Source organism: Alnus glutinosa, chromosome 10 (genome assembly GCF_958979055.1).
Source record: "Alnus glutinosa chromosome 10, dhAlnGlut1.1, whole genome shotgun sequence".
Lineage (NCBI taxonomy): Eukaryota > Viridiplantae > Streptophyta > Magnoliopsida > Fagales > Betulaceae > Alnus > Alnus glutinosa.
The window spans coordinates 12,388,411-12,404,643 of NC_084895.1; the positions used below are offsets into that span (position 1 = coordinate 12,388,411).

The 16,233-nt window shown below is 34.1% G+C and overlaps 1 long non-coding RNA gene across 2 annotated transcripts; it reads right to left on the minus strand.

Moving 5' to 3' along the window:
- Positions 1-696: 696 nt before the first annotated feature.
- On the minus strand, positions 697-4,627 carry LOC133880371 (uncharacterized). Of its 2 annotated transcripts, none has more exons than XR_009902251.1 (3): positions 4,458-4,627; positions 4,004-4,298; positions 697-1,665 (listed from the first exon to the last, which is right to left on the minus strand). It is a non-coding gene; the product is annotated as an uncharacterized LOC133880371 (long non-coding RNA). The 2 variants fall into 2 exon arrangements; XR_009902250.1 differs by lacking the exon at positions 697-1,665 and adding an exon at positions 2,282-2,994.
- Between the last annotated feature and the right edge of the window lie 11,606 nt (positions 4,628-16,233).

Here is a 16,233-nt window from a genome sequence, read left to right on the forward strand (position 1 = left end):
CCTAACCACTAAGATGCGGTTCGACTCATCTTCCCTAGGTATGGATTAGCTACGTCTTTAATAGGATATACACAATCAATGGAATAATATAACCCATCTTCGGTTGGTATAAACTGTCTACCTAAATTATACTAAACTAGGGTGTAGTACAATCCGTCTTCCCTAAGCATGGCCTATCTAACCCACTTAATCATATATCAATTAAAACCGTTGTATAGCAATCATTCACATAATCACAAAAAATATGAAGGACTGGATTCAATCAATATAAAAGACTTTTTAAGACAAGATAAGAAATTTATAATGATTGAATATAAACATTAAGATCAATTCTCACAGTTATACAATCATGATTGATGTGAACCCGTGGGATCGATCTCCCTTGAACCCATAATCAAATTGAAACCTACCCAAGAAAGCCAAGAATTAAGTCGAGAAGATCTAGACCCGTTGAAATCTTGTTTCAAGAACCTAAATTGGTGAGAACACCACAAAGCAAATGTCTTTGATAAGTTCTTAGTTCAATAAAGAACAAGTAGAGAAAACTAAAAATTCTCTATGAAGAAAACTTTATTCATTATCAAATTCTGTTTTCATAAAGGACCCAAAGGGTCTTTAAATAGAAATACAAATGGATAAAATCTAAAGTGATAATATCTAGAAATCAATTCAAATTCAAATAAATTATAAGCCTAATGTAACACTAATGAGTTGGTATTCTATTCCAACTCCACCTCTTACTCTAATATGATCCTTGTCAATCCACTAAAATATAGTAGATAATCTAATCCTAATAAGTTAGAATTTCATTCCAACTCAACTATTAAACATATCTACCATAATATTATACTTATCAATAATATTATCCTTTTGTAGCTTGGATCACATGCATTAAAGCTAGTTCATCTTCTTTCAAGCCCATATTGAATTTTAGGATCTTGCTTGATAAATTAGTAAACTCGGCCCAAGTGGATCGCATCGCCATTAAGTGCTACCTTGATCTTCTTGGATCTTCTTGAATTTTGTTCTAGTGATAGGCCCAACTGGAACATGCTTTTAATAGTGCTTGTTGATTCTCATCATTCTCCCTCTCTTCAAAAGGATTCGACCTCGAATCTTCATCTTTTTCTCCTTGGAGTAGTTGTGGCTCTCAAAAACCAACTCCACATTCTTCTCTTGTTCCAAGTACGCTTTAGAATCGTTCTTTTTTTTTTTCTCTCTCTCTTCTCTTTTTTTTTCTATTTTTTTTCTTCTTTTCTTTTTTTTGACGTCTCTTTTCACTCTCTCTGTCTTTCTTCTTCTTCTTCTTCTTCTTCTTTTTTTTTAACTTGGTGCACACAAAATAAGAACAAGGAATAATAAACATAAACGGAAGAAGATAGGATGATAACAAGAAACAAAAGATAAAATGATAGAAAACCCCAACTCAACGTTTATAAACAAAATGCGAACCGAAGGTATAAAGTAACAAACCCCGACCCATTGATTATAAGTGAATCACAAACCAAAGTTATAAGACTTGATTTGGTACTGAGCTCTGATATTGAATGATGTGAATCCGTGGGATCGATCTCCCTTGAACCCACAATCAAATTGAAAACTACCTAAGAAAGCCAAGAATCAAGTCAAGAAGATCTAGACCCGTTGAAATCTTGTTTCAAGAACCTACATCGGTGAGAACGCCACAAAGCAAACGCCTTTGATAAGTTCTTAGTTCAATAAAGAACAAGTAGAGAAAACTGAAAATTCTCTATGAATAAAACTTTATTCAATATCAAATTCTGTTTTCATCAAGGACCCAAAGGGTTTTTAAATAGAAATGCAAATGGATAAAATCTAAAGTGATAATATCTAGATATCAAATTCAAATTCAAATAAATTCTAATCCTAATGTAATACTAATGAGTTGGCATTCTATTCCAGCTCTACCTCTTACTCTAATATGATCATTGTCAATTCACTAGGATATAGTAGATAATCTAATCCTAATAAGTTGGAATTTCATTTAAACTCAACTATTAAACATATCTACCATAATCTTATCCTTATCAATAATATTATCTTTATGTAGCTTGGATCACATGCATTAAAGTTGGTTCATCTTCTTTCAAGCCCATATTGAATGTTGGGATCTTGCTTGATAAATTAGTAAACTCGACCCAAGTGGATCGTATCGCCATTAAGTGCTACCTTGATCTTCTTGGATCTTCTTGAATTTTGCTCTAGTAATAGGCCCAACTGGAGCATGCTTTTAATAGTGCTTGTTGATTCTCATCAATCATGCATATAAACAATTCCAAACTAAAATACAATCAAACCATCGTTACTTGGAAAGGGCCACATCAACACCTTATTAGAAATTCAGCCCCTCATCATGGTGCTGGGATGGCCTCCTGCCATGTTCTTCTCCTCTTCAACTTGTCAAGTCTCCAAGAAGAATTTTCTATCTAAAGCTAAGCACAAGCACAAGCACCTCTTTTCTGGAAGCTTAAGAGTCTATTTATAGAGACTAGGAGAGGCCTAGAAGCTATGGGAATTTACGACAAATCGTCTCTTGAGTCTTCTTGTCCAAGTAGGAGATTGAAACTTCAATCCAAGTAGGAAAAAGATTCCAAATTCGTCCATAATTACAGTCTTTTATTGCGAAGCGATTTTGGCATAGTAAATGTCTGAATTGGGAAAAAGCTATTTTTGACATATTTATTGCATTTTTTATTATTTTTCCAATGCCCCAATTTCATTGCAATCCAATATCTGGCACAAAAGTTATGATTGAAATACTGAGACGTGTGCAGAATCCAAATTTGAATCCAATCCGATTTTGACTCTTAATGGAGAAATTCCAATTTAATCATTCTCTAGATTTGATTAAACTTAACCACGTCATAGAAGTCTTCTATTATGATTGGTTAAGCTTATCAATATCTTCTAAGTCTTCTCAAAGTGTGCTTTAAGGCCAAAATTAATGGAATTAATTATATCTTTATTTAAAACCTGAAAACATTAAAACAATACAAAATCAAACAAATAACAATGCTAAGGAATTAACATATGCAAGTTAAAGGGCTTGAATGTATAACATTCGACGCTTATCAATTCTATATGGCATATGTTATGAATTAATCATTAATTTTGGAAATCAATTATTTTCCCATAATTTCTTTTAGAGGGTTTGATCCAATCTTTATTAAGCTTACTAGGTCTAATGACATTGATTCCTAAGTTTAGGCTCAAGGCCTTGGTAAAAAATCCTCTAAGCACAACTACGAGGGTGTTACAAAACGCACACACACTAATAGCAAAACGCATGGCCACATGTTTATCCTTTCTTTTTTCCTTTTTTTTTTTTTTTTTTTTTTTCCTTTAATCCTATTTTTAAACCATTCACTTTCTTTTTTTATAGATTTACTCTACAAGTTTCTCTTTTGGAATCCAAGTTTAGACACTCATTTTTAATTAATTAAAAACGTGGCCCACAGTCTCACTCTTACAATTAGAATTAAATCCACATAACTTTAATTAATTACGTTGGTACCCCAGTCTCAATTTACTTATTTCCTTTTAAACCCCTATATCACTTTTATTAACTTATTGTATAAAATTATTTATTTAATTAATTCATTATCACAATGATCTTTTTTATTATTATTATTATTATTATTTTCATTTAAACTCATAACTTAGACTCTTTATTATTTTAACTATAGCTTATTCCATACTTAAACATTATCACACCAATAATATTATTATTTTAATCAATTCACTGAATATATGTCTATTTATTATTTAAATCACTCAGCAATATTATTAGAACTTAATATAATTTCCTTATTAATAAAATCAGGGCTTATAAATTATCACCCACCAATTAATATTTATTTATAGAAATATTCATATAATATCATAAATTCCTCAAGAATTATTTATGATTATTAACTCAATCTTAATATCAAAATAAGATCGATCTCATAAATATATAGGGAATTTGAGAAATTGAGCATACCTTAATTACTATATGTACTCTGTATAGTTAACCAAAATTCTTCCAGCATTGAGATCAGCAATCATAGAAAAAGCGTCTTCCGAAAGATTGATGTTTCCGTGGCATCCTGGTGGGCAATAATCAACGATAGGAACCAAAATGAAAGTGTTCTTGCAAGGTGGTGGTGCTACGTGGCTTGTCGCACCAATACATGATACAGAGTATAATTTCCCACATGCTGCCCCAGTTTCCCACATACTATCACTTGCTGCGGCTATATAAATACCTCCTTCCTCATATCCATAACATGCAGAGGCTGCAAGTTGTGTTAATAGTAAATTTCAGAATTTTACAGGCAAACTAACTTGACATGTGAAAGGAATTAATGAACGTTTTTGAATTTACCCTAAACCAAACAGATCATCATGTTTTCAGAACAATTAAACCCGGCCGGTAAGAATCAAAATATACTTACGAACATAAGGAGGTTTGTAGTAGGTTTGTAGTAGGTGGCAATCCCTATGGCAGCATCTGAAATTGAGGCAAAACATATGCTACAATAACAACTTGAATAACATTTGTTCCCATTCTGTTTTCCTTAGAAATGCCTAAATTAAGATACATATATATCGTTTCATAAAACAAAAGGTTGAATCCATTTCATTTTATAGAGGAATCCTAATTAACAAGTACATATATTAATTAATATATATATACAACCCAATTCTCACATGAAGGGGTTAGCTAGCTCTACCTAATCCTATCCTATCATCTTCAGTTGAACATCATTATTGGACCGTTTCCAAGACAAGGGCTATCATAATTTGAAATTTTCATTTGTCATAATTAATATTGCATGTGCATTATATAAAGAAATTCACTACCAAAATATGAAATATACTCAAAACTCAAAGTTTCCAATACACCAATAACCTCATACTTTAACAAAAGAGAATTGCCATCTACAAAAGACAAAACAACTAATTCTCTCCAACTCTCTATGAAAAAAGAAAAATCTCTTCTTTCTTCTATAAGTAATGTTATTTAGTATACTACTATATGACTGTCATACAATTGGTTTTATTTGGCAGTAAAAATCAATTAATCCCTTTTTTTTTTTTTTTTTTTATAAGTGTTTATTGAAGGATTGATTTTCACTACCATATCCATCTACTAAGGCTTTATTTAAAATTGCGTTAAGGAGTTTAAAGATAACTTTTAGTATGTAAAAAGTTATGCTAGGCAAAAGTCGGCTTGTTTGGTAAAAAAAAACTTAAAAAAAATCAATTTTTTGCTCTAAAAAAAAAAATATTAAAACTTCATTTTAAAAAATACCAAAATTTTGTAGGAAGGGGTTTTCAACCATGATCATGTTATATTATAATACTTCCTTAGTTGAACACAATTATTAGACCGTATCCAAAAACAAAGACTACCAAAATTTGAAATTTTATTTAATACTATTGGGAATTATATATATATATATATAAAAACAAACAATATATATCTTGGCATGGGTTCACATGAGCTATTAATATACTTTTGTTTCAATCAGAAATATTCAAAATGTACTAGTGGATAACAATCAAACAATTTCGACCACAATGACGTACGGTGGGTGTACAAGGTTTGTGGATGTACGGTGGGTGGGTGTACAAGGTTGTGGTGTTTGGTTTGCGGACACCATCATTTCTATATCGAGAGGCTGGCAAAAGAGATTGACAATTTTAAAAGGATGCAGCCGGCCTTCTCATTCAGTAATACACATACAACATACACGTACAGTTGCATATATACACGTACAGTTCTATGCTTATTGACTTAATATTTAAGTCGGGGCGTTATAATAGTTGTCTATAAACATTGTGGGTATTTAATCTTTTTTATTTTTATTTTTTTTGAAACTTTCCTTAGTGTTTCGATACTTTTGCAATCATATTCTCAAAGTTTTAAAATTTGCAACGTCAAATTTCATGTCTAAAAAAATGGTAAATGTATAATAAATTCCTGAGTCGAAGTGCGATTTGAAATCGATCCCTTACTTTCTAAAAATTAATATTTACTCATTCAGTTTTTCGCGAATTTGAAATTAGTCATTTCGTGACTTTTCCGTCTATTTTCGCAACTTTTGTTAGTGCAATGTCAGTCTTTTTGTCACATCACCTTAAAATATTATATTTTTAATAATTTTATTTAAAATAAAAAATAAAAAATAAATAAAAAATAAAAAAGAAGAAAGAAAAAAAAAAAGAAAAAGAAAAAGGGAGGGCAAGAAAAAGAAAAGGCAACCAAGATAATAATAATAAGGGTTAAATAGCCTGTACACTCCTGTGCTTTACGACCATTATTTTTTGCCCTCTCAGTTTCACTTTTTATCAAATTTGATACTGGTGGTATATGAAAAGATGGAAATGGTACATCCGTCTAATTTCTCGTCCAAAACTAACGTCCAGCCACGTCATCCTACAGGTGTCGGCGTGCATGTGCGACACATGTCCCCGTGATACACTTCAACGCTAACGTGACTATCATTTTTCTTTATAATTATTTTAATGATTTCTTTTATATATATATATATATATATATAAAAAAAAAAAAAAAAATTTGGGGGGTGGCTCAGCCACCCCTTTGGGCCACATGGGGGTGGCTGACCACCCCCATTTTGGCCAAGGGGGTGGCTAAGCCACCCCCAAGGCCATTTTTGGGGGTGGTTCGGGCCAAAATGGGGGTGGCCGAAACCACCCCCATTTGGCTTGGGGGTGGGTCGGCCACCCCCATTAGGCCTGGGGGTGGGTCGGCCACCCCCGTGGCCCATGGGGGTCGTTCGGCCACCCCCAAGGGCCAAGGTTTTTGTCACTTTGGCCCTTGGGGGTGGCCGAACCACCCCCATGGGCCACGGAGGTGGTTCGGCCACCCCCAAGCCAAATGGGGGTGGCCGGCCGCCTCATGTGGCCTAAAGGGGTGGCTCGGCCACCCCAACAATTTCTTTTTTTTAAAAAAAAAAAATCTTTAAAATAATATATATATGGTACAAAATATATTGATTTTATTTTATTTTATTTTTTGACATATCCGCACAAGAAGAGGAGGGGGGATTCAAACTAGTAATCTCCATTTTATGTGGCGTGGTCTCCAGCCGATTGAGCTATTCCTTGGAAACAAAAATATATTAATTGTGTACAAAGTACCATGTGTGATATATTTATAAAACTAAGGTACCATTTCTGGTAATTATTTAAACTACAGGGGGCACATCATGAAATATATAAAACCACAGGAGTATACATTAGGAAAAAAATTGTGTTTAAGTAACAAACATTTGGCCATTTTTTTGGGTATATCAATTGGCCACGCAAATTATTTTGTGTTTCCAATTGTTACACAGGACTGATAGCATTTTTTTTATTTTTTTATTCTATGAATGGTTCAATTCTTGTCAACATATTATTTTGATACACGACAGGCATATAGGTTACTTTTAGTTCAAAACAGGCATACCAAATATTGTTTGTGTACAAAGTACCATTTGCGGTATAATTACAAAAACAAAGTATTATTTTCGGTACTTATTAAAATCGCATGGGGCACATCGTGAAATTTATAAAACTATAGGGGTATCTATTTGAAAAAAAAAATGTGGTTCTTAATTTTAAGGCTTTTTTTTTAAAAAAAAAAAATTATGAGAAAATATATAGGGGTGGCTCAGCCTCCTCCATTTGGCTTGGAGGTGGGTCAGCCACCCCCATTAGGCCTGGGGGTGGCCGATCGGCCGGTCTATGGTTGGCCAAACCACCCCCGTGGCCGGCCACCCCCATAATTTTTTTTCCTTAAAATTAAGAACCATAATTTTTTTTTTTACAATAGATACCCCTGTAATTTTATAAATTTCACGATGTGCTCCATGTGGTTTTAATAAGTACCGAAAATAATACTTTGTTTTTGTAATTATATCACAAATTGTACTTTATACACAAACAATATTTGGTATGCCTGTTTTGAACCAAAAGTAACCTATATGTCTGTCGTGTATCAAAATAATATGTTGACAAGAATTGAACCCTTCGTAAAATAAAAAATAAAAAAAAAAATGCTATCAGTCCTGTGTAACAATTGGAAACACAAAATAATCTGCGTGGCTAATTGATATAACCCAAAAAATGACCAAATGTTTGTTACTTAAACACAATTTTTTTCCCAATGTATACCCCTTTAGTTTTATATATTTCATGATGTGCCCCCTGTAGTTTAAATAATTACTAGAAATGGTACCTTAGTTTTATAAATATATCACACATGGTACTTTGTACACAATTAATATATTTTTGTTTCCAAGGAATAGCTTAATCTGCTGGAGACCACGCCACATGAAATGGAGGTTACTAGTTTGAATCCTCCCTCCTCTTCTTGTGCGAATATGTCAAAAAATAAAATAAAATAAAATAAATATATTTTGTACCATATATATATATATATATATATATATATATATATATATATATATATATATATATATATATATATATATATTATTTTAAAGATTTTTTTTATAAAAAAAAAAAAAAAAAAAAAAAAAAAAAAAAAAAAAAAATTGTTGGGGTGGCCGAGCCACCCCTTTAGGCTACAAAGGGCGGCCGGCCACCCCCATTTGGCCTGGGGGTGGCCGAACCACCCCCGTGGCCTATGGGGGTGGTTCGGCCGCCCCCAAGGGCCAAAGTGAGAAAAACCTTGGCCCTTGGGGGTGGCCGAACCACCCCCATGGGCCACGGGGGTGGGTCGGCCACCCCAGGCCTAATGGGGGTGGCCGAGCCACCCCCAAGCCAAATGGGGGTGGTTTCGGCCACCCCCATTTTGGCCCTTGGGGGTGGCCGACCCACCCCAGGCCTAATGGGGGTGGCTAGATGGGGGTGGTTCGGCCACCTCCAAAAATGGCCTTCAGAATTTATTTTTATATATATATATATATATATAAGAAATCATTAAAATGATAGCTATGTCAGCGCTGAAGTGTATCACGGGGACAGGTGTCGCGTATGCACACCGACACCTGTAGGATGACGTAGCTGTACGTTAGTTTTGGAAGGAAAATTAGACGAAGGTACCATTTCCGTCTTTTCATATACCACCGGTATCAAATTTGATAAAAAGTGAAACTGAGGGGGCAAAAAATAAAGGTCGTAAAGCACAAGGGGCAAATAAGTATTTAACCTTAATAATAATAATAAAAAGTTCAGACTAATGGGTAGCAGAACCACCTTCGAGCGTTTTTTTGGGTGGCCCCTTATAAATTTTGGGGTAGGCGAACCACCCTCAAACACTTGGGGCTAGGGTGGTTTTCAAACTGCCCCCCCCCCCCCCCCCCCCCTTATAAATTTTGGGGTAGGCGAACCACCCTCAAACACTTGGGGCTAGGGTGGTTTTCAAACTGCCCCCCCCCCCCCCCCCCCCCCCCCCTTTTTTTCCTAGTTTTAGATTTTTAATTCTTTTATTAACATTATTTTTAGTTTTAGTTTTACTTTTCTCAAATATATTTAATTTAATTCACATTTCCAAACATATATTTCTAAACCATTTAAACATTATTTCATTTTTTTTTCTTTTCCACATTCACAATTTTTAAAACAATACAAACAAATTGCACACCAAAACAAATCCTTGTGTATAGCATTTTAATAGTGTTTCTCTCCTAGTCTCCCCTGCATATCATGACTGGTTGGATTTTTTTTCTTTTAATTCAATCTTCGGTCCGGATGAGTTTTTGTATAATAATCTAAAAGAAACAAAAATGCAAATCGCACACAAGGTGTATGATGAATGCCTTAACCAATCTACTGAATTGTGTGAGGCTCTGTTGTTAATGCAAGTATGAGTTTTTGCGAGAAATTGTGATTGTATATTGTAAGCTGTCATGGTCTTTTCTAATATGGAAAATGCTAGAAGTACTTACACTTTTACAAAGTGAAGCTTACAAACTGATGTGACATTTATACAAAGACAAAAATGACCTTCTCTTCACCAGCCCAAAATCTCTCTCCGGCAGTCACCCCTCTCGCCGGCCGTTCTCTCTTCACTGAAGTCTCCCCTCTCGCTAGTCGTTTTCCCATTTCGCCGGCCGTTCTCCCCTCACTGAAGAAGCATGGCCAAATTGCAGAGAATCACATTTCTGAACCCATTTCCAAACCCATGTAAGGATGACCGGCCGTTCTCCCCTCAAGCGCCGGCCGTACTCTCGAGTGGCGTCATCTGGTCATTCCTGGCCAGAACGGTCAGATCTCGGCCGTCTGTCCTGGATCTTGCCCATCCTCGGCCGGATCCTGGCCGGGATCTGGCCCTTCCCCGACCAGAAGCATGGTCGGGGTTGTGGTCGAGCCCGGATTGTTTGGGGTGCTGGGTTTTACGGTGGGTCGGGGTGATGGGTTTCTGGTGGTCAGGGTCGGAGTGGTGGTGTCCGGCGTGCTAAGTTTTCGGCGGTGTGATTGTTTCCGGCGAGGTGGGTTCAACAGTGATGAAAGGGTATTTTTGTCTATGTATTAAAATTTATTTTAACTTATTTTAATAATAAGCTGATGTGGAGCTCTCATGAGGCTCCATGTCAGTTTGTAAGCTTCACTTTGTAAAAGTTTAAGTACTCCTAGCACTTCCCTTCTAATATACCCATGAGTTACTCATGGAGTCTACTGATTGCAGGGAAATTAAGACCAAAATGGATAATGGTAAGAAGTGTTGGTTATTTAATTGATTTTTGCAACAATTTTGGTGAGCAAAGTTTAGTGACAACCGAGTGTTGCTGCTTCATTTGCTGAATTTGGGGAATCTGTGCAATGGAATCCCGCAACAAGTTGAATACCCACCTGCAGCCCCTTGCCTGTCAGTTTGCATGGAGTGTAAGATATTATTCCCTTATGTGGCCCTTATATCACATTTACGGTGTTTGCTATGTTTATTATTTTTTTAATAAACATATACGGTATTATGATTATTTCTATTAATTTAGATTACCGTAAATATGGAATCGGTATTATGGTTATTTCTATTAATTTAGATTACCGTAAATATGGAATCGGTTAATTGATTTTAAAAAATCAATTAACAATATTGTTTCCTTGATGGAAGGAAACAATACGGTGTTTACCATTTGAGGGTCCCTAACCTAGCCTATAAATAGAGTGCCTGTGTACACCAACAGTACAGCCATCAAGCAATAGGCATAGGTTAGAAGATCCCTCAAATAACATTTTCTTGTTCTTCAAATGGATCGTGGAAAAGCTTGAGCAAATATGGCTAGAGGTAAGCCTGAATCCTGTCTTATTCGTTTTCTGCTGCGCATGTTAGTTTAAGCAAATATGTTGAATATTTCTAACATGTGGTATCAGAGTCATCCTCTGTGCTATTTTGCTTAGCGTATAATTTTACTATGCGTTATCAATATTGAATCAAGTATTTTTATTGGTTATCAATATTGAATCAAGTATATTCTATTTGGTATTGTTCACTTCTGTTTGTCAATATTGTTTGAGCAATATTTCGTCTTTTGTGACATGATAGAAAAGCATTAGCGATTATTTTGTGAATATCTGTTGTTCACGTACTGTTTGTGAAAACCCATAAATTTGATAAAACTATTTTTTGTTTTATCACTATTCTGTGTATTGTGATATACTGCCTAATTTTGAGTTGTTGTAATTTTGATATGGGTATTTTCATAAAGGGGTGGCGGCTAGGGTTCTATTTTTAGGGTTTTCAACCCATCTGGAACATTACGGGTCGGGTTGGTTGGTGACTGGGTAGGGTTTCGACCCATTAAAGTTTTTGGGTTGGATATATTTTCGAGTAGGGTTTTTTAAAACCCATGCAGTTTTGGGCCATTTAAGTGGGCTGACCTAGTTTGGGCCAGCACTATACATAGACCTAGAGGCCTGACCCGATTAAGTGGGTTGACCTAATTGCCCAATACAGTAGCCCATTTGGAATCTTGTGACCCAGAAGCCCAACCCAATATAGTAGCCCATTACAGTAGCATTTAAATAAAATAAAAGATTTGGCTCATATGGGGTTCGAACTTGGGACCTTCATGTCCATAAAGTGACAAGCTTCAAACCATTGAGCTAAGCCTGGTTTTATGCTTTCACATTAAGGTTTTATTCCCTTTATTATTTACAGTACTGTGTATTAAAATTATTGTTTATTTAATACATGAATTGAGGAATATATTTTTTTTAATTGTTGAATTTATATTGTTTAAATATAAATTGCTTGATGCCTAGACCTAAGAATAATTAACAATACCATATATACTGGCGTGTTTACAGTAATATCTAAGAATGTAATGTCGGGAAAAGTTCTGGCAAGGAAAGTCTTGGGATTTAAGTGTGTCCGGTGTGACCCCCCTCACTTTCCTGGGAGCTCATCTGCTTGCACCTTGGAAAATGCTGTTTACCCCATTTAAGTATTGGTTTGTTATATTCCTGGGGCTATTAAGGGGTCATCTATAAAGTTGTTAGATGTTAATGAAGTAGCAATTATCATGATAATTTTGGGAGAGCCACAACATCCCAATTTTGAATGACAATTGCATCAAGATTACACACACGTAATTATCATAATAATTATGGGAGAGCCAAAGCATCCCATTTTTGTATGATAATTACATCAGGATTACACGCATGAACCTCATAAAGATATATTAGATGTTCATGAATTACAGCGTGATTATTATGATTTTGGGAGAGCCAAAGCATCCTAATTTTGTAATAATTGCATAAGAATCGTACACATGAACTTCATATAGAAAAATTAACATCGTATTGTAATTAACTCATAAATTTAATTACCTATCCCCAGAGGGAAGTTTTTATTTTTATGACTTAATTAGAATGAGATAACAAATTTAGTATTAAAAGTAAAATTTCTTTCGGTTGCCCAAAGGTACGAAGAATTTTATTTATTAATATTTAAATTTGCTTTAGTTTTATTAATAAAGAGTAAATTTCATGCGTGATGTAACCTTTGCCCATAGGTAGGTTGAAATTTACTATTTAAATTGGCATTGGCTGATTTAAAATAAAGTTACTTCATAGCATTAAAGTATTTATTGGTTATTGCAGCTATTCATATTACTCTATTTTGGTAGTTTTATATTCCAATACTTTAAGGTAATTTCTTTTTTCTGATTGAAAAATATTAATATGCTTTTTTATTTGAGGTGTTAAAAATTTTGGTGCTCCGTGTGGACAAACCACCTACTCCCGCGGAATTAAGTACGCCACGTGAGATTATTAAGCATGAACGGTGGGAGTGATTTAATCACTTAAGTTAGATGTTCATGAAATCTCATGTCACTAAAGTCATCAGGGATTTATTCCTGAATGTTTTAGAGCTAAAGTTTTATAAAGGTTGTTTATGAACATTTAGTAAGTTCAAACAAAACTTGGCCAGAACCCTAATAGAAAAAAGCTTTAAAGACAAACCTTTTATAGTTTCTAAAGTGTTTATAATCTCATTATGGGAATGAAGGAAATTATAGCTTAGCCTAAGTCTATAAAGATTGAGATTTTTTTTTGAGTCATTATTGGTCTATTTCATTTTTTGAATTCTCTCTTCTAAGTGTAGAATTTTATCTTGTAACACACGTAAGGATAAATGGTTAGTAAATAAACTTCTAACCATGTGTGTTCAAGGATATGAGAGAATTTATAAAGTATTAACATGATTACCCATGTCAAGGGAAGGACCAATAAATGCAATCATGTCCAACACTTAAAACATGAGAATAAGGTGCGAATAAAGTATTATGGCAATCAAGATACATATTTCTCATGCAATAAGGAAAATTAAGGGCATATAAAGAAAGATTGCATGAAGTATAAGAAATGACTTAAAATAAAGATAATCTCATATATCTGGTATGTCGTGAATCTCTTTTAGTGACTCATTCAAATTTATTATGGATTGTTTATGGTTTAACAATCCATGTTGTCAACACAAATGCAGAGTCTTTTTAAAGTGAATAACACGTGTTTATAATTTGAGGTTGTTGGGATCTATAGGTTAATTTTGAAATTCAGTCATAATTTTTTCCACAAAAATGATTTATATTCCATAATCTTTTAGAAATTTATTTTCTAGTTTGGTTTGTTAAAAATTTCAATTTTATTTTTGAAATTTTTCTTATTTTAGGTGGAATATTGGTTGGGGTTTATTTAAAGTCTATTTAAAATTGACCTACATCCCAATTTTTGAAACAAAATTATTTGTTTGTTTCTGCATACTGATGTTGACGTAAAGTAGAGTATTTGAGAATTTAAAAATGCTCTTGTTATGGCTTTGGAGATTGCAATATATCTCTATACAGAAAATAAAAGTCGGTAATTTACTGACTTTGGTACTTGTGTGGACTGCATAAGGGAAAGCATACCAACAAGACCATTAGAGGTGCCAAAGAGAGCCTTTTAAAATTCTTGAGATCATGTACATTGAAATGTGTTAACCTTTCCATACTCATTGCCTAAATGGTCAGAGATATTTTCATCTCTTTTAGTTATGACCATATAAAGTTTATGTATCTCTATCTTCTAAATATTAAAGCTGGGGTATTGAATGTTTTTAATACCTATAAGGAAGAAGAGGAAAAACAATTTGAAGATCATAAGATCTAATATAGGCATAGAGTATTAAGGTAGGTACACACAAAGGGAAATGATTAGTAATACTAATCTGCTATTACCCTTATAGAGTAAAGCTTTGAAGACCATTGTGTATATGTTAAACAGTATTCCATCTAAGGTTGTCTATAAGACACCTTTTAAAGTATGAAATAGATGGAAGCTTAGTTTAAATTATTTACACATATGGGGTTGCCTTGCTAAAGAGAGGATTTATAATCCTCGCCTTAGGAAATTAGATTCAAGGACAACCAGCGGATCTTTTATAAGCTATCTAGTAAACTTTAAAGGGTTTTAATGTTTTATTATCCTTCATATAATCCTAGGGTTGTTGATTATAAAATTTCTAGAGGATGCAGAACCTAGTGGGAGTGCTCATTCACATAAATTGGAATTTGAGGAAGCACTAGAGTTGGCCAAATCTCCTCCTCATAGAGGATGATTGATTGTATTCAGGGAAAATCAGATTGATTATCCTGAGCCACAATCATTTCTAGAACAACCAACTCATACAGAACAGGTTCAAAAGTCTATTCTCCCATTGCAAAAATGCAGAGGAAGTAGAATTAAAAAAATCCTATAGAATAAGGAGATCAACAATTCTTAGTGATCATGTTGTATATCTCCCAGAGTCTGATGTTGACATTGGACATAAAGATGATCTAAGTTTGTTTTCACATGCTATGAGTGGAGAAAACTCCACATTGAGATTCAGTGTCATGAAGTAAGAGTTAAATCCATTGCTCAACAGTCTAGCTAGACTCGTAGCCAATGGTTTTACTCATAAGGAAGGCATTGATTATCGTGAAACATTCTCTCCAGTGTCTAAGGATGGTTCATCAAGATGATCATAGCATTAGTAGCTCATTTTTTGATCTAGAGCTACATCAAGTGGATGCGAAAACGACTTTTCTGAATGGGGATCTTAAAGACGAGGTTTACATGAAACAATCAAAAGGTTTTATAAATAACAGTCAGAAAGCTTGCAAATTAAAGAATTCTATTTATGGGCTGTGATAGATCTCTCACCGGTAATATACTTTTTACAAGGTAATTGTTTTATTGTTTACTGAAAACCTTGTTAATTAGTATATATACCTTAAGGTCAGTGAGAGTACAGTAATCTTTCTAGTCCTATATGTAGATATTGTTTTTGCAAGTGGTGATTTAGGTTTGCTACATAAGGTTCATTTCACAAAACTTTGAAATGAAGGATTTGGGTGAAACCTCTTATGTCTTTTGACATAGAGATTCACAGAGACATAAAGAATATTAACATTGTCTCAGAAGGCCTACATTGAAAAAGTTTTGGGAAGATTTAAAATGAAGGATTATGTACCTTCAGTAGCAATTAAGAGGGACTAATTAAATACAGATTAATGTCCCAAAAGGTATTGGAATAAGGGCAGATGAAAAGTTTTTATAAAGCGTCTGCATTATGCATAACCATATGACTGACAATAAGAATATTGGGTCAATAAAGTGCTGCAAATAAAGTCTTGCGGTATATGCAAGGAACCAAGAAGTACAACTTAACCTAAGGATACCTTTCCATTTGAAGGTGGTTAGTTGTTCAGATTTGAGTTTTGCTGA